At 39.9% G+C, this 23275-nt stretch overlaps 1 protein-coding gene across 4 annotated transcripts in view; it reads left to right on the top strand.

Moving 5' to 3' along the window:
- Positions 1-23275, top strand: part of Wipf1 (WAS/WASL interacting protein family member 1) — a 114440-nt gene that overhangs the window by 57660 nt on the left and 33505 nt on the right. Inside the window, exon 1 of one of the 4 annotated variants that reach the window (XM_040294494.2) lies at positions 22795-22949. The exons of the other annotated variants lie outside the window; for them this stretch is intronic. The gene's annotated coding sequence lies outside the window, so the exon portion shown is untranslated. Of the gene's footprint in view, positions 1-22794; positions 22950-23275 lie in introns of those variants that run through there. 4 annotated transcript variants of the gene reach the window in all.

Raw genomic sequence — 23275 nt, 5'->3', positions numbered from 1 at the left:
AATATATTATCATGCAAGAATGGTACACGATATTAAAGATAGGATGCCATACAGAGTCATGCATCAGGTCAAGTGTGACATGACCTCATAAAAATGAGAAGCATGATTTCTAGAGTGGTTGGGGGCAGACCAAGTCTTTCCCTACTTAATATAAGGTTCCTGAAGACTAGAATAGGGTAGAGTTTTCTTTGTTGCTTCCAAGCAGCTCCTGGCATATAGTAAGCATTAAGTAGTTCTTTAATTAATAAATATACATTAGTAAATAAGATTCATAACAAATGAAGCCAAGAAAAATGCTGATTGTGAGATAACAGGAAAGTAAGAAACAGACCCCCTGTCAGGCCTTCTTAGTAGAGAATAGGCAATAATGAAGACAGGAAGCTCTGGACCAGCACCACAGGGAGCTGCATGCTGGATAGGACCATGGACTCTGGAGCCAAAGCTTTAAGTTCAGATGACCTCTGCCACCTATAAGCTGTGTGGCCTTGGTCAGGTTATGTAACTTTTCATCACTGTCATATATATCTCATAGAGTTGTTGTGAGATTGGAATGAGTCGACAATACTTATGGAAATGCCTAGAACACTCTTAGAACCTAATAAGAGCTCAGTGAATGCTCATTGTGGTTGTTATTCTTGGTAGTTAGAATGACTGAAGATGAGGATGCCGTTCAGGAACGGAAGTCCCTGGAGATGGATGCCCTCCTCTCCCCGGCTCCAGTTCTACTGACCCACTGGTTCAGCTGCTGCTTTTTGTCTTTGTTTTTCCAGTGTCCTTCTCCACGGTTCCCAGTTTGTATATCTCAGACAAGGAGGGACTAGACTTGGAGTAGTTTCCTTTTTTCTTCTTTGATCAGAGATTTCAGGCCAGGACCACTCCAGCCTGAGCACTGGCCACTCTGGGCATGGGCCTGTTCTTGTCCAGATGGCCACGGCTGATGGTCCCACTGCAGTGCAGATGAAGAGAGTTGTTGTAAATAAGTAATTTTAACTTGTTCTGAAATGAGGACTTGTAGAATGAAAGAGAAAGGTCATAAAGGACTTAACTCTGCTGAAGAGACAGATGATCTTTGGTGTTTTCCCCCTTGCATACTGATTCATTGTCTAAGGCTCATTAGTTATTGTTCAAATCCACAAAGGAAATGATGTGACTCAGAACTGTGGAAATGAAAGGAAACCTCAGAGGCCTTTATTGAACCCCTGCCTTTCTAGGCCTTGCCCTTTCCACTCTGTGTCAGTTCACCTTACAGCCTGTCTCTTTGTTTAATTTTTTCCAGTGCTCGGACCAGCCAAGAAAACATAATGTGGTATTCATACCATATAGAGAGAAATACCGGTGGGCCTTCTCATAATGTTCTGTAGTTGAGTGGAACCTGTAGGAAAGGTTTAGGGGGGCACCAACACCATGTGTGCAAGTTCCCACAGACCACACTGCTACTGTCTCCCTCCATGCTGGGGACCCACAGCTTTCCACCACTCCCTTTGGCTTCAAGGTGATCAGAACAATGTTTTACTTCCAAAAAGTCAACCAGTTGCCACTTTAGACCCCACAAGTCACATCTGCTAGAAATGACTGCCTGCTCTGGTGCCTGTAGCTCATTCTGTGCAAACAGTAGGGAACAGACAGGTGAGCAGTAAGGAGGTGCGCTCTAAAGACTTCAGAAGATCATTGTTCCTTTCTGGGCCATCGCTCTTTTCCAGATGTCTGTGATTTGCCATTTCTCCTAGCCAAAGAGTAGCTCTGGAAACCCTGGACACAAAGCATTCTATCCCCTATTACTCAACGTTTTTTCCAGAGCAGCCTAAAAGGTTATATTGGGTTTTACGAGCTGCGCAGGATTTCTGACGGGTGTACCACCTAGAAGGATGAACTTTGGAAACTGCAGGCTTGGAACAGCTTTTGTGAGTCCACCCACGAGCAGGAGAATGAGTGGAGACAAAATCTCTGCTTCCTGTACCCCACTTGAATATTATGGCCAACCCCCGAAAAAGGGAAAATGTCATTTAAAGTGTTATAATTGTCCCCACATGTGATCTGTGCCCTTTGAACTATAGCTCACTACTCAAGATGAAGGTTAGTGACACAAGCTTCAGATGTTAAAGATTAATCATTCTTTCCTTTTTCCTCTAAAAAAGAAAATAAGATAAATGGGTCATCGGCTATGAGGTGAATTTCCTTGAATGAGCAAAACCAAAGGGCTCTTTGACTTCCTTATCCCCATTAGAAATAAACACCTCAAAATAGCAATACAAGCTGGTCGCCTGTGGCACAGACCTATAATCGCAGTGATCTGGGAGGTTAAGGCACAGGATTATAAGTCTGAGGCCAGTCTTAGTAACTTAGTGAGATCCTGTCTCAAAAAGAGCTGAGGTTGTAGATCAGTGGTAAAGTACCCTTGGGTTCAATCCCCAGTACCAAAAAAAGTAACACAAAACCAGGATTGCAGGGCGGGGGGAGCAACCAATTTAAAGACTTTTGCTGATACAGAACTTCTCAAATAAATGTTATTTGAAAATAATTTTTTTTTAAATTTTATTAGGCTCTTTTTTTAAAAAAAATTTGGTGGCAGTGACCATCTGTTATCCCAGAAAAGTAACTGCTTTTACAGAAAATTTGGATTTTTCAAAACCAAATAAATGTTATTTTGTGTGTTTACTTAATTTGAAGACTATTTTCAAATGAATAAGAATTGAAAATTCAGTATTGGTCATTTTAAAGATGGTAGATGTATTTCGGCCCAAGCTTGACAAAAGAAATAGGTAATTTAGGAACAACCCACCTTAGCTTTTCAAGGACAATACAGTAGAGGGAGGACCCATGAAAAGGCCTCAGCAAGGGAGACATCGTGTTTTTCCGATCTAGCATTGGCTTCAGGAATCGATGTCAAAGTTCACTCGCCTGTCTCCTAGAGGGTAAGGCAGTCAGGAGCCCACCTGTCCCATGGAGACAAAGCAGGGAAGCCCTTTTCATTACACACGATTCCATTGGATGGAATATCTCCTCTTATTCCATCCTGACCTCGAGATGAATAACCCTGCCCTTGCATCCCTTTTGGCACAGAACAAAATCACTGGATAAACGCTGACCTTCAGTTTTCCTGCATACGTGTAGCCATGGCCAAGGTAAACTGGTCTCTTGGGTTTATTTTGAGCTGAAATTAGCTGAGCTGTTTGTTTCCTCAGAGCCATGCACAGATGCATTTTGAACTATCTTTGTGTTTGAGGGCTTTTTTTTTTTTTTCCTGGTATCAGCATACCACTTCCTCCAAGTCATTACTTTGAACAGTTTTGCAGAGGGAAATACTCCTGCCATCACTTCCAAGCAAAGAGATAATTGAGGAATGGCAGTACAACTTTACTGTGTACTTCATGTTTGGAGGTGAGTTCATGGAATGATCGCTTTTCCATTTATTTTTGTAATAGGGTGGGCTGTCTTCATCTGAGCTCAGCAGTAGAAAACTGCACTTTGTAAGTATCAGGCATTGGTTCCCTGTTTGAATGATGCTCCGAGGTTAGGCTAAAACAATGTCCTCAGGTGATCTTTTCCTGCTCTTTTTGAGAGTTTCATGGAATTCTTTTGAATATGGATTTCTACATAATGTTTGATACTTTCAGGTTCTCTGGTCCTGACAAATTTTAGAGGATGCAAGTTTAAGTAAAACTATTCTTCACTTTCCTATTGTTGTGTTTTAAATACTTTTTATTAGTGAACTACCATTGGATACTTTTAAGTGTTGATATACAAATGTAAATAGTGCTTTTATTAAGGTGTTTTGTAAATATCTCCTTTTCCATAAATTCATAAATCTCTTTTGCCATTAAAATAGTAGTATATTATAGTATCTCAGAGTAAATTCTAACCCTTTACATATTTTTATACTTATACTTATGTTAGGTAGAACTAGAGATTTTTTTTTTAATATTTTTTTAGTTGTTGATAGACCTTTATTTTTTTTTACTGACATGCGGAGCTGAGAATTGAATTCAGTGCCTCCCACATGCCTGGCGAGCCCCAGCCCCAGCCCAGAGATTTAAAGCATAATAAGCTTAGAGTGATTGTTATATTCTCAGAGTTATGCATTAAAACTGATTTGATTCCTATCAAGTTCTGATTTTATATTTTTAAGGATATAGTTGCTTATTTTGTGTAGGAGGAAGGAAGAGTCACCCTTAAGTAAAATGACTGAGGAGCTGACCAAGTCCTGTCATGGACTTGAATTTTGAAAAAGCTGAACTTCTGGGAAAGTGATAGCAGGTATCATTCACTTCCCTGAGCAACATATTGAACATATTGAATGTTGTTTTGGAGAATTTTAGAATAAAATCACATAATACTTTAATTTTTTAAGAGAGAGAGAGAGAGAATTTTTCAATATTTATTTTTTTAGTTTTCGGTGGACAAAACATCTTTATTTTTTATTTTTATGTGGTGCTGAGGATCAAACCCAGTGCCCCGCATATGCCAGGCGAGCGCGCTACCACTTGAGCACATCCCCAGCCCACATAATACTTTTAAAAGGTTTTTAACACTGCATTTTAAAGACTGATTATACACAGATAATGCTCTTTTTTTTTCTTTTCTTTCTTTCTTTCTTTTTTTTTTTTTTTTTTTTTGGTGTAGGGGATTGAACCCAGAGGCATTTTACTACTGAGTCACATCCCCAGCCCTTTTAAAGACAGGATCTCACTGAGTTGCTTAGGGCCTCACTAAGTTGCTCAAGCTGACTTTGAACTTGTGATCTTCCTGCTTCAGCCTCCTAAGTGCTGGGATTACAGGCCTGTGCCACCGCATCCAGTGATAGTGGTCTTTAATGGATCTAGAGTAATATATAAGTTGTTTTTATTCATTACTTGAGTTTCTACACATTGCTTTTGCCATTACTGTTTTTGAGGTACTCTCATCTCTGTGAATCTCTTGGCATGTCTGAGGAATTCTTATCTATCTTTTCAAGATCTTGAGGTTGGGGTTGGGGAAAGCCATAGAAGAACACTTTATCTCAAGATTTGTGCCGTTAGAGGTTAAAGAAAAATGTGGTGGACAGTGCTTGTGAGGAGTATTAGATATGTGCTTCTGCAGGTGTTTTGAATTCAGGAGGAGTCCACTGTGCATGAATAGGACGCTCTGTGTGCAGAAACCTTTGTACTTTGGAAAATGAAATTTCCCGTTGATCTTCACACTGGTTTTCCATGAATGCCCCTCTAATAAGAGCTGGAGATGCTGAGTGTTTTCTGTGTGGTGTTCAGTTTTCCAAAGCTGTATTCAGCTCTTGGCCCTGGTATCTTTCACGTCACAGTGCCATCATCTTGTGGTGGCTGAACTTGGGCATAATGATAGGAATCCAGGTTTTGTTTTCTCACTTACTCAGAGAAACCAGATCTGGTCTCAAGGCCTGTTTCCTCTCAGTTCATTATGTGCCACCTCTGGAAACTTTCATAGATGATCACTGCTCTCTTAATTTAGACCTCAGGCACTAGAATAAAGCAGCCTTGAAAATAAGCATTGTCTTCCATATTCCCCAATTGGATGAGACTTCCCCAAAGGGCCTTTGGACAGTCTCTAAGTAAACTGAAGAGAAGTTCTGTCTTTGCAGTATAAGATTTTGGGATGAGTGGCTCCCCATTCCTCTATCAGACCTTTAACTTACCTACCTACTGATTGACCATAGCCCTCTCCAGGTGAAATGAGGACAAGCCAGTGAGCATAAAATCAATGTACTTATCTCTAGCTCATCTTAATTGTTAGGAGAAAGTTGCTTTTATTTTTGTTTTTAAGCTTGTGGGCATTTTCCCAAAAATATTATGTTCATCAAGTCTAGTGATATTTGGAATTGTACAAAAAAGCAAAAGAATTAGTGAAATTGGGCCCATGGCAAATTGAATGGATCATTTAGAAAAAGGACTAAGTGTATTTAAGAACTCGTTGTAGATAAATGATATAAATGGAGTTTGAAATTATCTGTTCTTAATGTTTATCAAATATCAAATAGAGCAAATTCTTCATTCAATTATCCCTCTGTAAACAAAAAGAGCCACTTCTTTGCCTTGTCTCTCAGTCTTGCCCTCCTTCCCTAGCCAGTGCATTTCCTTCTTTACCACGTGGCACTAATGGAGAAGTTAAGCTCACTTAACCATAGGAATGCTAACTGATGTTGTTTATTGTTAGAATATGCCAGGCACTCTACCCCAAAGCATCTGCCTAGTTTAGATATAATGAACACCTTCTAAGACCAGGGGCAAGAACTGTGGAAAGTGAGGGTCATTCCTGTCGCAAATTTTGACTTGGGAAGAGCCAGATGGAAAGTAGGCCAGACGATGTCATAAAAGTTCAGGTCCTCTGTCAGTCATTGTGTACATCACTAGAGTCGCTTTGAATGACCAATACTCAGAAAGAGGTTTTGATTGCCAGGTTTTCAACCATTTTTTTTTTAAATCTAATTTAGATTTTACTTTTTCCAAAATAGTGCATAATGGCTAATGAAGGTGATGAAGCTAACGGAAGCTTGGCTACTTGTTAGGTCAGCTTGAATTACTCCTTGGTTCCTGGGAAGTTTAGTCTTGTGAAAGATAGAATAAGATGACTCAGGGTCATATGGCTGCTTCCTGTCTGCACGTGTGTAACATAAACCCAGGCATTCCTGCCTTTGTCTTTGAGCAGGAAGAGCTTCAGTGAGATGTGCCTAGAATTCCCACACCCTCTCCCAACAGGGCATGGAAATATTTCTCACTTCACAACACTAGCCATAGCTGAACATCAAAAGTGGCCCTTGACTTAAGAACGTTTGCTTAAGAACTCACAGAAATGGTCACTGCTCTCTACTCAATTCCCAATAGTTAAAAACATTTCATTTGTTTTTGAAAAATCATGGAGCAGTCTTGCAGTGTAGCTAGGGGTAGAGCACTTGCTTATCATGCATGAGGTCCTGGGTTTGATCCCCAGCTCTAAAAAAAACAAATCATGGAGCTTTTAGGTAACCTTTTGGTTCAAACAGGAGGAAAAAAAATCTAAGGGACATGAGTATAACTCAGCTGTAGAGCACTTCCCTAGCATGTGCAATGCCCTGGGTTCAATCCCCAGGACAACAAAAAAGAAAAAAAAGATCCAGTTAATATTTCATTAATTAAAATATGTTAATAACAGAGGATATAATAAATTATGAAATATTGTCAACCTTACTAATAAAAAAATGAAAATTAAAATTGCCCATACATATAGTTTTTCACTTATCAAAGATTTTGAAAAGTGATAATAGTACATATTGAAAACAAATGGGTACTGGTGCCACTGTAGTAGCTAATACCAAAAGAAAGCAGTTTAAAAGTATGTGTCCAGATTCTAAAAGCAAACAAACAAACAAAACTCTGTTCCTATCATTTTTTTGACAGGAATTTTATTATTTATTATAATACAATAATAAAATTTATTATTGTATTATAATAAATTTATCCTGAGGAAATAACTTAAAATTATTGTTAGACTTCAGACATCTAAATACATATATATTAATCATAGTAGAATTTATAATAATGAATCTGGGTGTTATTTTAATGTCTAAAAATTTAAAGGTTACAGATAATAGAACACCTGTAAAATAAAATATTCAACTACTAAAGTTATTTTAAGAGAATATTAATATGGGGAAATGTGAAGGACACATAAAAACAGCATCTCATCCCATTTGAAATACACAGAGAGAGGACTGGGGGAAGGCTAGCTCAGGGGGAAAGCACTGGCCTAGTATGCATAAGGATCTGGGTTTGATCTCAGCACTGCAAAAAATAAAATAAAATAAAATTTATAAAAACAAAACTGAGAGGGAAAAAGTATTAGAAGGAAATTCTAAAACATTAACTATATTGTACCTATCTCCAACCAAGTATTTTCTTTTATTTCAATAAAAATTAGCATCATTTGGTTACACACCTCCCCTCTCTTTTGTGATAAAAGACAACTTGATTTCCTTCTGGTGGCTCAATGACATCATCTTATCCCAGGAAGGAGAATTATGATCTGGAGGTAAAAGCATTTGGGTCAGGAGTGCTTCAGGGTCAGTCCCCAGTGAGGTCCAAAGAGTTCAGAGTTGTTCAGGGTAGTGGGGAGAAGCCCAGGCTGGGGACCACAAAATATGAAAGAGTCCTTCTTTCTCCCCCCTCTTCCCATAGAGGTAGTAGATCTGAAACTGAAATTTTAGTTTAGTCACATTATAAATTAATTAGACTTTTGTGGGCTGGTCTAGCAGTGTACCATCATGTATGTTTGCAAGTATGAAAACCATTGAAATGGAAATTAAAATAGTCATGTGTTTAGTTTTCATATAGAAATGAGTAATTCCCAAAGGACAATTGAGCACTGCACATTTTTTTCTGAGTTATCCTGCATTAGCCCTGTGGCAGCGTCCTTGGTAAGGCTGTTCTACAAAAGATAAATATAAACTGAACCAAAATGGACACCTGCTCTCCACACATGGGGAATGAATTTATTTAATTTCCATCAGGCCACCAGCTTGAATATGAAGGCAAACTCCTTGAGGGTGGAGAGTTTTGTTTGTTTGATTATTGTAATATCCCCTAAATCTAAAAACGTTCTGGGCTCCTGATAGATGCTCCATATTTGTTAAATGACCTCTGTGCTCAGGAGCCCTCGCACAGTTGCTCACTAGTTAACAGGGCAGTTACAGCCACGCAGGGAGGGTGAGCAGAGTAAGAGATCATACGACCTACCTCACTCTAATTCCAGAAGGGAAACTACAGCTTTGTGTGTTGTTCTTTTGGGCTAGAGAAGAAGATCAGGGGAGTGAGTATAGAATCAGGTCAAGGGAAGAAAGCAGGGATGGCAGGGATCTCAGGGTTGGAGAAGTTAATCTGAAGAAGGAATTGGAAATAGAAGCCATGGTCAGGGACCATGTTGTGGACCCCGGTGGAGATTATAGCAGGTTATTCTGACACCTTGGCCTTGGCCATGATGCTCAGGTAGTGTTGTCAGCACACAGCTGCCACCCAAAAGCCAAGAGTAGCACCCAGGTGGGGTTTTAATTGTTGTTTCATATTATTTTGTTTTTTATTTATTTAGTGGGGGGCTGGTGTTGGCAGGGAGAGACGATTTTGACTTTTTTTCTATCTCTGTCCATTTCTCTTCCTGTGGGTGTCCTACAAAACATACACCACATGTGGTTTTTATACCTCAAGTCTTGGTGGTTTGTTATCCTCAAACTAGTCAATATTTAAGTGTAGTCATGGAGCTGCTTTTTACATAAGCCACCAACTGATCATTCTGTTGGAATGAATCTGAAGCAGGCAGAATGGTCCAAGACTTTGGCTTAAGCAGCTCGGTGTTGCAGGGAAGGAGTCATTTGGTCAGTACTGAGCGAAAAATAACAACAAAAAATGCCCACGCAAAATGGTGGAGCTGATCACTTTGTGATTGCCCCTTTTCTGATCTCTACATGCATGTTTGGAAGCAGGAAGCATTTTCCAGGATCTTTCCTGTGGTCTGATAGGGTACTGACCCCATTAGAGACAACCTGGAAGTGTTTTTCCAACAATCTGTTTTCCCAGTCAGTCATTTGGAGAATCCGGAGCAGCCAATGGCAAGGCGGGGCAGTTGTTGGAGGGAATCTGGGGTCATTTGGGTAGAACAAATTCTGTTTTGGCTGAGCCACTGAGAAAAGCAATCTGCTAAGACACAGGAGAAAAAAAGTACACAGGCCTCTGGACACTTCTGGGAACAAATGGGAAATATCTCCCAGGACTGGAGGTGAGCAGCTGTGGGGATCCCAGCTCTCTCCACTTCCCACAACTGGATGAGCAGGTACCCAAACAGCACTAAGGAGGCCCAACATCCCCAGAACCATCAGAAGCTGTGATTCCCAGCCTCATCTGATCCAGTGGCCACTTTTAATAACAATTTTCTAATCACAATTCTCAGTGAACTTCATAAATGATGTGGTCTGACGTCACCTAATTTCCAAAATAAAAATCACTGCGATCTTAATTTTAAAAGAAATAAAATAAAAGCAGCTTTTTAATAAAATAAAATAAGTTCAATTGAGAAGTGATCAGGCACAGCTCATTAAAAAACTGTTAAAACAGAGTAAGTTGTCAGGTATTTGTATCTATACACAGAGTCACTGTGAATGTGGCTACTACCACTGTGGATTAACTCTTATTAGAGGCTTAAATACCACAATTGACAACATCCTTGGGCACATGATTTTCCAAAAAGGATGAATAACTCTTGGTAAACATCTTGTCAACCTAAAAAAGAAAAAAAAAAAAAAAAAGCAAAACAAAACAACAAGATTCTCTGAAAAATACCATATTCATTTGGGAATATCAGAGCCCTGCCTTGGGAATACACCCACCATAGTAAACTGTGGGAGGATTCAAAGGAGTTGAGGTAAGGAGAAATTTTCTAAAAGCAAAAATGAGGATTTATATCAGATATTTTGAAACAATAACCTTTGGCCACAGTGATGTTGGCCACAAGAGTGGTGTCAGTCAAGGGTGAATGAACAATTGCTGGGCAGACATCCTTACAGAAGTCCTTTTGGTTATAAGGTAGGTGGTGGTGGCCTCTCTGTGAGCTCATGGTTCTGGCCAAGACTTTGTGGTTAGTTACTATCGGGCAATCATGTGTGATAAGCCTTCCTCCAGAAACTCCTGGCTTTATTTACTTTCGTTGTTATTAGGGCTGACATAGTAACTTCATTTTGATTCTGACAACTTTCACAATCCAAACGAAAGTGATTTCATTAATAGGACATTTGCATTACGGGGAAATTAAAGGAATAAGTGCAAAAATACAATACAGATGTTCCCAGTCTTACTTACGATGGTCCATTGTAAGTCGAGGAGTATCTATTGGTAATGACTTTGAGTTTATATATCAACCGGAGTCAAGCTCTAGGCTCAGATAACTCTAAACAGTTTCTTCATCTACATCAGTGTCCACCCAGACCTTTGACGATCTTGTGGGACAATTTTTTACTGAATGGGACAGTTTGGTGTAATACAATTCAAATCTTCTGAATCCCAGGAAAGCCTCCCTTTATTGTGACACCCACAAATTCTCTTCCTTTCCTGTTCATGCACAGAGCAGTTGGGACTGCCTCTCACAGGCAGCATCACCAGCCAAGCCTGGCTGCTGTGCAATCTGAGGGCCCCAAGGGGAATCTCCAGTCCCTGAGCATTTCCTGCGGTGTTCAGGCAGGTGATGTCAGGCCGGAAGGTGCAGAGCTGTACCAACCCTTGTTTCCTGAGAGCCTAGGGAGGTTTTCAAGATCCTCGTGATTTCTCTCTCCCAGAAAGAGACACAGAGTAACCACCGGGCTGAAGTCTGAATAAGGACCTAGATGACCATTGTCCCCAACCTAGGAATAATTGTAAAGATCCTCCACTTGCTTTCAAACCCAATGATAGACAACCAACAGGAACACACTACTTTCTGCGTGCCAGTACCTTCTCCCAGTGTGTGTGCACTAGAATGTACATGGCGGGATGTGAGAAGGGACTTTCCATCTTTTGCCCCTTGGGTTATAAAGAAATCACTCCTTGTATTTCGCAGGGTTTTCCCCTGGGGGCCATTTGTATTGGACATTGGTGACCAAATGGGAAATTTTTGCAGTTTAATTATAGTACCTATGACAAGACTGCCTTCGATAGAAATATGAAGGGTCTTTTTACACGTGAAAAGCATTTTTCCCTTAAGAAATGAAGTATGTGATGTTCTAAACTTCAGAATTTCTGTGTTTGCTTTGTGGTTTGTTTTTTATGGTTGGTTGGTTTGTTTGGGGTTTTTTTGGGGGGTTGGGGGAGTGGTAATGGGGATTGAATTCAGGGACACTCAACCACTGAGTCACACCCCCAGACCTATTTTGTATTTTATTTAACAATTCAGGCTCTCTCACTGAGTTGCTTAGCATTATCCTTTGCCAAGGTTGACTTTGAACTCGAGATCCTCCTTCCTCAGCCTCCTGAGCAGCTGGGATTTACAGGTGTGTGACAGTGTGTCTGGCTTGTACTTACTTTGTTTTATTTTGTTTTTCATCTTCTGTTTCTGCTGAGCATACACTGCCACATAGTATGGAGAGGCAAGACTGCCACTGCATCCTTGGCACCTAGAGTATTGGGCATTGGGTGCTCCAGAGACAGAGAAACATGTTTGTTGAGTTGGAGTATGTGAACCCATTTCAGGAACATTCTTTCTAGATAGTCCTGGGGCCTCTTTTTCCAACCCTGAGTTGATTCCCCTTTTATCCTTCCAAGCTAGTCACCTCACAACTTTCTGGTTTAAGTAAGGGACCCTGTCCTATCCCTGACACTGGAAAATAACCTTGCTTAGAAAGAGAGTTGCCAAATATGTTGACAGGTCTCTCTTATGGTAAGTGTTGAGTGGCAGTCCTGGTATCACCACAGGTTAGGAGAAGTAAAAGCCTCCCCAGGTCTTTTGGGGGAGCAAACCCAGCACATTTCTGCTTTGCTTGGGCACCTCTCAGTCTAGAACCCAGTGTGTGGCAGCAAAATCACAGTCCCAGGTTAAGAGAAGGATGAAACTTAACATGGAATGGAAGCTTTTAAAATTCATTTACACATATCTCTCGAGCACCGTGATATGTCAGATACTGTTCTATCAGCAGCTGGGAGACAGCGGCAAACGAGACAAGGTCCCTGGCCTCAAGTAGCTGCCTCTCCAGTGGAAAAGCAGATCATGTACAAATAGTGGAGGACCCAGATGGAGTAAAGGAGCAGGCTGTGTGGACAGCCAAGAGAAAAGTGTCCTTGGGAGAGCTAACAGCAAGTGCAAATGCCTGAAGATAGAGGAAAAGGGGAGAAGGGCAGGAAAGGTCAGGGAATGGAGGGCTGGCTCTTGCCAGAAGTGGTATTCGTTGCAGACTTCGCTTGGTATAAAATGGAAAGCCACTGAGGCTTTGGAGTCCATGAATGTCTTCTGAGCCTCTATTTTCAAACTTTTATATGCTACAGTAAGTATCTCTTGGCCGAGGATTCATATATTGTAGTGGGATTGCTAGCACTAAGACTCCAGGAAGAAGAGCCAGTATAACTTCAATCCTGCTGGCCACAAGCCCAGGAATACTCAGCCAATGTCCTGAGTGGCTCCAAGCCACTCTCCTTAAGAACTTACAGCTATGGCTCAGAGTTGGCTCTGGACAGAACAGGACTATCCCAGGACTGACACTGATGGGGCATCTGCTGAGTGCCATCTGGGCATCTTGCCAGAGAGAAAGATGAGCCCACGCCCATCAGGTCTGTCCTGTCTAGCGTCATTTTAGCCAGTATGGTAGCAGCTCTGAAGCACTTACAATGCCATCAGTAAGAAAATACACACATTTCTGTGTAATAAGAATTGTAATGCATTCCACTGTCATGTATTTAAAAAAATAAAATCAATAAGAAATTTTTAAAGATTAAATTAAATTAAAAGAAAAAGAAAATAAACACATTTCTGAAGACTATATGTGATAAAAAGGATGTAAAAATCCCTAATTAATAATTGTTTAAAAAAATTCTTGGTAATTTCAGTAGTACTCTTTTTGAAATCTTGTATTAAATAAAAGATATGGCTACACTTTCACCTATTTCTTTCTACTCTTTGTAACGTGGCTAGCATAGAGTCAAGAATTGCACAGGTGGCTCAAATTATATTTCTATTGGATAGTCCTAAACCAAAAGGAGGGTTGTTTTCTCTCCTTCCTTGGTTGGATGGTTGGAATTTTTATTTTTACTTTTTTTGTTCCTACTCTTAATCGGTCTACAGTCTGGGGAGTTAAATCCTTTTCTGGGAAGAACTACTTGAGTTCTGGTGGGAGAGGCTTCCGTCTCTATCCCAGTTCATCCAACAGTGCAAAGAAGGTAACTAACTCCCAAGTCTGAGCAAGTTTCGAATTGAGTGAGCACACCTCTTCTACAGCCTCTAGTGGATGGAGAAGGGAATGAGTCACAGTTCTTGTTTGTTTGATTTTTTTTTTTTAAAGCTTTATCATTATGGAAACATTTCAAGTACCTAGGAAGAGTCAACAGAATGGGAAACTGAATTGCATGTACCCCTCACCCAGCTTTGAAGATGATCATCTCATGACTGCTTTTGTTTCATTTGCTCCTCTACCCACTTCCCCCCCTTTTCCATATTACTTTGAAGCAAACATCAAGTCACTTCATCCACGAATATCTCAGTGTGACTATCTAAATATGAAGGACTCTTTGTAAAATATAACATAACTGCAGTAGCATCATTATTACCTAAAACATAGTAATAATGTTGCTCAATATTCAATTTGATTTTCAAATTTCTAGTTGCCTTGTGTTTCTCTAGTTTATTTGAATCAGGACTTCATGATGTCCACATGTTGCATTGCTTGCTCTGCCTTTTCAGCCAGCTTCCCATGAGCACGTGTTGCACTGGCTTCCTCCCAGGCTTCCACGTGTGAATAATGTGGCGATGACACTACCAGTCCTGTCCCCACACATCTTAGAATAAGGTTCACTGCATCTCCTTGGTTCAGAAGTAGCCACACGTTCCTCTCTGAACCAGCCACCGTAGCCAGGGAACTCCAAGGCTGTGCTTAACCCCAGCTGCTCACTTTGCATTCCTGGAGTCAGAGTAGAGTTAGCCCAACAGAGGCCAGGAGAGCAGAGTACAAGGTCAGGGGCCCTCTTCCCAAATCTGAATTTGTTACTGTCACTTAGGAGGATGGATACTGGACAACCCAGAAGCAACAAATACATATGTACTGTTTATCCAGGACTCACACACATATCTTTCCTATACATACAGGCTCAGAAATAGGTAATACATTGCACTCACCATTTTTCCCCCACAAAAGAGAGACAGCTAATGCAGGTGCAAGCCTCACTCCAGTCCAGATTCCTCATTTTATAATTTACTCCTTGTTCATGAGGTGGATCCCAATGTCTCAGTGAACTGTCCTTTTTTCCCCAGATGAAAGAACATAACAGTATATTTGGAGAGACAGTGAGGAATCAGACTTCCATGTTCCAAACTTGTTTTCTGATGTAATTCTTACCTCCTTGCCCTATCTAATGTCAGCATAGGAAAATTTGGGTTTTCCATCCCATAAGCCTCCAGATTATTTGATTCTCACCCATTTGTTAACAAAACTGTATTTTCCCCCACTGTGCACCCAGTCAGTCTTCAGCCTAAGTTTTTCTCTTTTCTGTGGATCTTCCTAGAGGATACTCCCAACATCCCAAGTGTTTTCTGTTGAATCCTTTAAGGATGTGCTCATGGTATTAGACCAAGGATTCAATAGGTGGCAGCATAGCTAGCAGTTTTGCTGTCGTATAACAAGGATTACCACCTTCTAGCCCAGAAGAACCAGTACTATAGTTGTCTCCCAACCATAAGCCAACTAATTGCATGTTTTAGGATTAGTTATGTCCAATACTCACTTCTAGTACCAGCTGCTTCATCACTTAAGATTCTAGTGATAGAAAGCCTGGCTGTCCTAGCTTAAGCAAAATGGAGAATTTATTTGCTCATGTAAATTTAAAAGTCTAGAAATAGGGCTAGCTCCAGGTATAGGTAGGTTCAGGGCTCAATCAGCAACATCAGTACTTGGTTCTTCTCCATCCCAGTTTTCTGTCATATTGGTCTCAGTTTCAAACCCAATGTGGTCAAAAGATGAGTGTGGCAGTTCTCACCTCACAGATCTGAGTATAGACTCCTCCCTCGGAAAGTGTACTCACCTTCTGGCCACATTCCTTGATCCGGATGACATCACAGGCTATCACCACACACACACAAAAAAATGGCCTATATCTTACGTGACTTCAGAGGTGAATGCCTCTGAAATCACGTAAACTGAAAGGGAGGAGTCTCCACACAAAATAAAAGAAAAAAAACGGAATGGCTGCTAAGCACCAAAACATAATAATCAAATATATTGTACATTTTTCCCCAAGTAATATTATACCAGTTTATATTAACAGGTCCTGGAAAACTACAAAACTTGGTTTTAATTTAATTTTTAAATTTATAGTTTTAAATAATCAACCCTTTCTTTATTTAACAAAACTGATCACTGTGTGGAGCAAAGGATTATTCCTTTAATGCCTGCTTTTTTAAAATCACACAATTCCCTCATTTTAAGTCTTTTTGTCCCCAGTGCTTAGGGCCTCAAGCATGCTAGGCAAGCACCCTACTACTGAGCTCCACTTCCAGCCCCCATACTTTAACATTTTGAAAGTAGATTTCTCTTATAATAGACACATACAATTAATCTAGTAGTGCTTCTTTTTTCCCAAAAAAAGATATCAGAGGGGCATTTAGCTATTAAAGAAGGTGTTTTTTAATTAAGGAAATGTAGGATTGTAAACATCTTTGTACTGTCAGGGTAAAACTACTACAGTATAGGAAACAGTGCTCGATGAGAATTACTGAAAAAAAAAAACCCTGATGTTCATATTTTATACAGGTCATTGTGGGACTGATTCAGTAGGTGTTGGTTTGGGTCACTACAGAAGGGGGTTGGCTATTATTTACTACTTTTCTGAGACTGGTGAGACCTACATTTTTGTTTTTATAATCTTCTGTCTGCCCTTGTTTTTTTTTAATAGATTAATATGGAATATTTTTTACCTAATTGACCCAAGAGCCTACTGATGTTTATTTTACTCTATCCTAAGCTCGGACTGATCTGTGTATTGAATGAGGAAGATGTAGGTATCTAAATTTCCCCTTTAAGTTCAGATTTGTGATTGTCTTTATTTACCACTCTTGTAAGCCTTTGATCATAACAGCCACAATGGCACGTCTGCTGCCTTCATCTTTTTCCTTCCACGTGACACCTTTTCTCTCTACCCCTCTTCCTTCTGCCACTTCTTGTGCTTATGGAAAGGAGTTAGGTTTAATCGCCTTCTGCCTTTAATGTGAGACTTAACGCTGCAGTGGCCCTGGACTGAGGGCCATTTCTTTTCCTCATCTGTACATGATGGTGCGGACTTTGACCTCTACCATTTCCTTCAGCCTTAAAATTCCTCCGTTTTTTTTTTAAGTTCTTTTTTTTCCATTTGTTCTTTTTAGTTATATATGACAGTATAGTCTATTTTGACATATTTATACAAACATGGAGTATATCTTATTCTACCTAGGATCCCAGTCTTGTGGCTGTACACGATTTGATATTCACTGTGATGTATTCATGTTTGTACATAGGAAAGTTATGTCAGATTCATTCCACAGTTTTTCCTATTCCTATTTCCCCTTGCCTTCATTCCCCTTTATCTAATCCATTGAACCTTTATTCTTCCCCTCCCCTCCCTTGTTGTGGGTTAGTTTCCACATATTAGGGAAACCATTCTACCTTTGATTTTAGAGGACTGGCTTTTTTCACTTAGCATGATAGTCTCCAGAGCCTTCTATTTACTGGCAGATGTCATGAAGTCATTCTTATTTAAGGTTGAGTAATAGTCTATTGTGTATATATACCACATTTTCTTTATCCGATCATCAAAAGTGGTTCCATTCTAGTTTTTTGCAGAATCTCCATACTGCTTTTCAGAGTGGTTGCACAAATTTGCAGTCCCACCAGCAATGTTTCCCCCACATGCTTGCCAACATTTATTGTTACTTATATTCTTGATAATTGCCATTCTGACTGGAGTAAGGTGAAATCTCAGTATTGTTTTAATTTGCAGTTCTCTACTTGCTAGAAACGTTGAATATTTTTTTCATTAACTTGTTGACCATTTGTTTATCTTTTTTTCAGAAGTGTCTTTTTAGTTTTTTTGCCCATTTATTGATGGAGTTATTTGTAATTGTTGTTGATTTTGGTGTTAGGCTTTTTGAGTTCTCTGTATATCACAGAAATTAACCCTTTATCTGAGATGCAGGTGGCAAAGATTTTCTCCCGTTCTATAGGCTCTCTCTTCACATTCTTGATTGTTTCCTTTGCTGAGGAAAAGCTTTTTAGTTTGATACCATCCCATTTATTGATTTTTTAATTTTACTTCTTGCACTTTAGGAGTCTTGTTGAGAAAGTTGATTTCTAACCTGACATGTTAGAGTGTTGGGCCTACATTTTCTTCTAGTAGATACAGGGTTTCTAATCTAATACCTAGGTCTTTGATCCACTTTTAGTTGAGTTTTGTGCAGGGTGAAAGATAGGGGTTAAATTTCATTCTGCTACCTATGGATTTCCAGTTCTCCCAGCACCATTTGTTGAAGAGGCTACCTTTTCTCCAATGTTTTCTGTATCTGTGTCTAGTATGAGATAACTATATTTATGTGGGTTTGTCTCTGTGTCTTCTATTCTGTGCCATTGATCTTCATGATTGTTTTGGTGACAATACTGTTTTTGTTACTATAGCTCTGTAGTATAATTTAAGGTCTGGTATTATGATGTATCCTGCTTCACTTTTCTTGCTAAGGATTGCTTTGGCTATTCTGGGCCCCTTATTTTTCCAAACGAATTTCATGACTGCCTTTTCTATTTCTATGATGAATGTCATTGGAAATTTAATAGGAATTGCACTAAATCTGTATAGCACTTTTGGTTGCATGGCCATTTTGACAATATTAATTTTGCTTATACAACATCATGGGAGATCATTCTGTCTTATAAGGTCTTCTTCAATTTCTTTCTTTAGTGTTGTGTAGTTTTCATTGTAGAGGTCTTTTATCTATTTTTTTTTTCAGATTGATTCCCAAATTTTTTTTCTTTTTTAGGCTATTGTGAATGGGATAGTTTGCCTAATTTCTCTTTCAATCGATTCATCAGTGTATAGGAATGCAATTGATTTATGGGTGTTAATTTTGTGATCTGCTACTTTGCTGAATTCATTGATAAGTTCTAGAAATTTTCTGGTGGATTTTTAGGGGGGTCTCTTCTAAATATAGGATCATGTTGTTGGCAAACAGAGATAATTTGAGCTTTTCTTTTCCTATTCATAATCCTTTAATTTCTTTTTTTTTTTTCTTTTTTCTTTTTTTTGCCTAATTGCCCTGGCTAGAGTTTCAAAGACTATGGTGAGTAGAAGTGGTGAAATAGGACATACCTGACTTGTTCCAGGTTTTAGAGGGAATGCTTTCAGATTTCTCTCCATTAGAATGATGTTGGCCTTGGGTTTAGAATATATAGCTTTTACAATGTTGAGGTATGTTCCTACTCTCCCTAGTTTTTCTAGTGGGGTTTTTGGTTTTTTTGTTTGTTTGTTTGTGTGTGTGTGTGTGTTTTTTGGTATCAAGGATTGAACTCAGGGGTATTCAACCACTGAGCCACATCCCAGCCCTATTTTTGTATATTATTAGAGACAGGGTCTCACTGAGTTGCTTAGTGCCTCACAATTGCTGAGGCTGGCTTTGAACTTGCGATTCTCCTGTCTCAGCCTCCCGAGCAGCTGGAATTACAGGCATGTGCCACTGCGCCCAGCTTTTCTAGTGTTTAAGCATTAATGGATGCTGTATTTTTTTTTTCAAATGCTTTTTCTGCACCTATTGAGCTAATCATGTGATTCTTGCCTTTAAGTCTATTTATGTGGTGAATTACACTTTACTGATTTCCTTATATTAAACCAATGTTGCATTCCTGGGATGAAACCCACTTGATCATGGTGCACAGTCTTTTTAATGTGTTTTTGTGTGCAATTTGCCAGTATTTTATTAAGAATTTTTGCATCGGTGTTCATCAGGAATATTGGTCTGAAGTTTGAAATTCATGTGTCTTTGGTTTTGATATCACAGTGACACTAGCTAGCTTCATAGAATAATTTTGGAAGGGTTCCCTCCTTTTTCTAGTTCATGGAATATAAAATTCCTCTTTTCACTGTAGAAGTCTTTCACCTCTTTTGTTAAGTTTGTTAAATTCCCAAATATTCTTTTTTTTTTTTTGAGGCTATATTTCTAATTTCTCTTTCAACTGTTTCGTCATTGGTGTGTAGGAACGCAATTGACTTATGGCTGTTACTAGAAGAGCCGACCTTGATCTGAGAACAGAAGAAGGGTGGAAAGCACTATTTCATGCAACACCTGGTGTCCTGCATTGCAGAAGTGGCTTCCAAGGCCTCTGAAGTCCTGTCGTTGAACTGTGCCACACCCCTGTGATCTCTCCCTGTCTCTCCATCTTCTCCTGCCTTGTTTTTGTTGTTGTTGTTGTTTAAATCTTTGTATTTCCTCTCCTTCTTCCTGATCAGTTTGTTTTTCTTAATCCATTTTCTCTCCCCACTGCCCAGGGAACCACCCACACTGCATGACTCCACACACAGTGCTGAGCCCACCTGCTGACCTTTACTCTGGAAAATCTCTCATTAACAGCTTTTCCCCATGAAGGCTGATCTTGGCGTTTGTTAAATACTGTTAAAGGAGGAACAAAAGTTAGCTATTAAAGGAATGTTATATTATGGTAGCCTGTGTTAAGACTTTATTGAGCACCTCCCAGGAGTCAGATGCTGAGACAACAGATAGGACCCCTGCTCTCATGGAGCTTGAATTCCATCTTGTAAGGAAAGACATACAAATGAATAAGAAAATAGCAATTGGTGACATGTGCTGTGTATAGGAGAGAACAAGTGCAGAGATGGGACATGGTGGAGGGCATTTTTGCTGATATCTGAAAAATGAGAACAAACCAGGAGAGGAGCATCCCAGGCAAGAGGGCTTGCAAGATGCAAATGAGATCGGTGCATTTAAGGAACAGAAAGGGCTGAGAGGTAAATTAGCAAGAGGTGCATTGAGATAAAGGCTAGGGAGGGGCAGGTGTTGTGCATCCTTGTGGGTCCAGGCAAAGAGTTTGAACCTTTTAAGTGAAATGAGAAACCATTGGAGGGGTTTAAGCAGGGGAGGAACATTATCTGATTTATGTCCAGTCATGCATAATAGTCACCTCATCAATGTGTCCCTTGTTAACTACTTTCACAAGTTTTCATTACAGGTGGAATAGATCCAAACTCTACACAGCTCCTCCCTTGCATTGCTGGGGGGCTGCTACCTTTAGGTGACATGCTCGTACTTATTGAGCTTTCACTAATGGACAGGAGTAGCCATGAACAGTGTGTATACAAAGTGTGTGTGTGTATATGTTTGTGTGTGTGTGTGTGTGTGTGTGTGTTTGGGGTGCCTCACCTAGTGAATGTCAAAATAATTCTGTAAATACATAGAGAAATCATCATAATTGCCATGTTCTCTTTTTAGATCCAGCTATATTTAGACTTCCCCAAAGATTCACTCAGGCATTTAAGTTTTTGAGTTGATCAAGTTTCTCTTGTCCCAAGGGTTTGTGGAGGAGGAAGTTGATGATAGCTGCAGACCTCTAACTGTGTCCAGCCTCATTCCTGTATGTATTTCTGTATTAAGTGTCCCCTGAACTCCAGGCCCTACTTTAGACAAGAGGAATATAATCCTTGCCTTCAGGTGGCTCCAGGCAAAGTAGAGAGGACTCTCAGTCACCAATCCTTGGATGCTCCATTTCCAGGAATTGTGCCCATGACCTGGCATCATGAAACTACTCCTGAAATTCAATTAGCATCTCAGAGAATTCAGAGTTTGAAAGAAACCTTAGAAGTCATCCATCCCAGTACTCCTCAGTAAGAGTACTTTTAGTATTTGGAAAGGGACTATCCTGAGCACCATAGGAAATCTCATATTCCTAGCCACACCCACTGAATCCCACAGGCCCCTCCTCCCCACCCCAAACTGAAAATGCTTCTGAGCATCTCCCAAAAGTGACTGAGAACTTTGGGTGTAGCCCAGGCCTCTGAATTTGCCGGTAACTTATGGAGCTTACACACCTCTTTGCTCTGAACCCAGCAGAATCTGTATTCATCATGCACATTTTACAATGAAGTTAGTTTCTGAAATATGCATCTGTTTTTCATCCTTTCAACTGATTCTGTTTTCTCAGACTTCCACTATATGTGCTACAAATATAAGTCTGAATCTTTCAGGTGGGTCAAGAAAAAGTTGAGCATTTTCATATTGTTCTATACATAAGTCAAGATTCTGATATATACCGTTGTCTGTACGTGTTCCACTGAATCTACCTTTATTTTTTTAATTAGTTGCTCAAAACATTACAGTGATCTTGACATATCATACATTTCTGAATCTACCTTTAAAGCGAAAAATCTGACTCCTTCTGACTACCCTCTTTTTCTGAATGCTTTTGTCAAGCATCTTCTGAGAGAGTTATTGTTATCCCACTAAGTATGGAGGGTGTAAACAAAACATTGGGGCCTACAAAGCCATGGGTCTGCAGCCAGCTTGGACTGTATGTCACATATCCTGACTTCGGCACCCAGATCACATCTCAAAACTCATTTGCCTTCACACACCTGACCTGCTTTCTTCATCTGCATTTGTTACTTTCTCCCCACACACTGGAATGTTCTGTAAATGAGGATCACTTAGACTAATTATCAATGCGTTTAAGAGCTTTTATTTCTTAAGTGACTCTTCTTATTATTACTAAATGGAATACTCAGAGTTGAGAGTGATGCTTTCAAAGAATTTTTGTGGAGGAATCTCATCCTCTGTGAGCAGTTGTCTTTGTTGAGGTGTCTGGAAAGCTGGGGGGCTGCTGACTGACTGGATGGAGATGCTGAGCCCTCCTTGCGCCTGCACGGATGCTGTATTATACACGGTGGGGAGGAGACGTTCAATTATTTTTAAATTTGTTCTTTTTTTCTTTGCTTGCTTTCTTAAGTAAAGTCAATCTAGTTTCTTTTTCTGTAGCAAAGGAGGAAGGAACAAACAACAAATTAATCAGACAGGAAGCGAATACCGCAGAAGGACGTCTGCCTCTGACTCAGTGTGTCACACTGAACAGGCCAGAGCTGGTCCAAAATGGCTGACCAGGCAGGACCCCATCTCTGCTTTGGAAGATGATGCCTTGTTCAGGGGTGGTTTTCTCTCTCAGCTCATGTCTTGCATGTTCTCTGACTGTCCGTGTCCCTGATAATGCCTTCCTACAGTTCCTTTTAACGGTAAGAGAAATCGTATTCAGACTGAATTTATTTTATCAGTGAGAGGGAAGAACTAAACGGTTTTTAATGGGCCATCATATGTGGAGATGCAGTTGTTTAACTTTTCGGTAGAAGACCATGTGATTTTTTTTCCTGTTGCCCATTTTGGTGATTGTGGGTGATTGACAACTTGTGTTTTTAGCCAAGCTGTAAGCAAGATTTGAAGTAGAATTTTCCTGACCATTGGACACATTTGGATCTAGAGATCAGAAAACATGTCCTTTGGAAAAAGGTACAGTTTGTTGTCTACACAGCTACCTTTGACTCCTCAGTTTGGCCCATGACCG

This window comes from Ictidomys tridecemlineatus, chromosome 7 (genome assembly GCF_052094955.1).
Source record: "Ictidomys tridecemlineatus isolate mIctTri1 chromosome 7, mIctTri1.hap1, whole genome shotgun sequence".
NCBI classification, from domain to species: Eukaryota; Metazoa; Chordata; class Mammalia; order Rodentia; family Sciuridae; genus Ictidomys; species Ictidomys tridecemlineatus.
The sequence above is the reverse complement of the archived record's forward strand: the minus strand, read 5'-3'. Positions and strand labels throughout refer to the sequence as shown.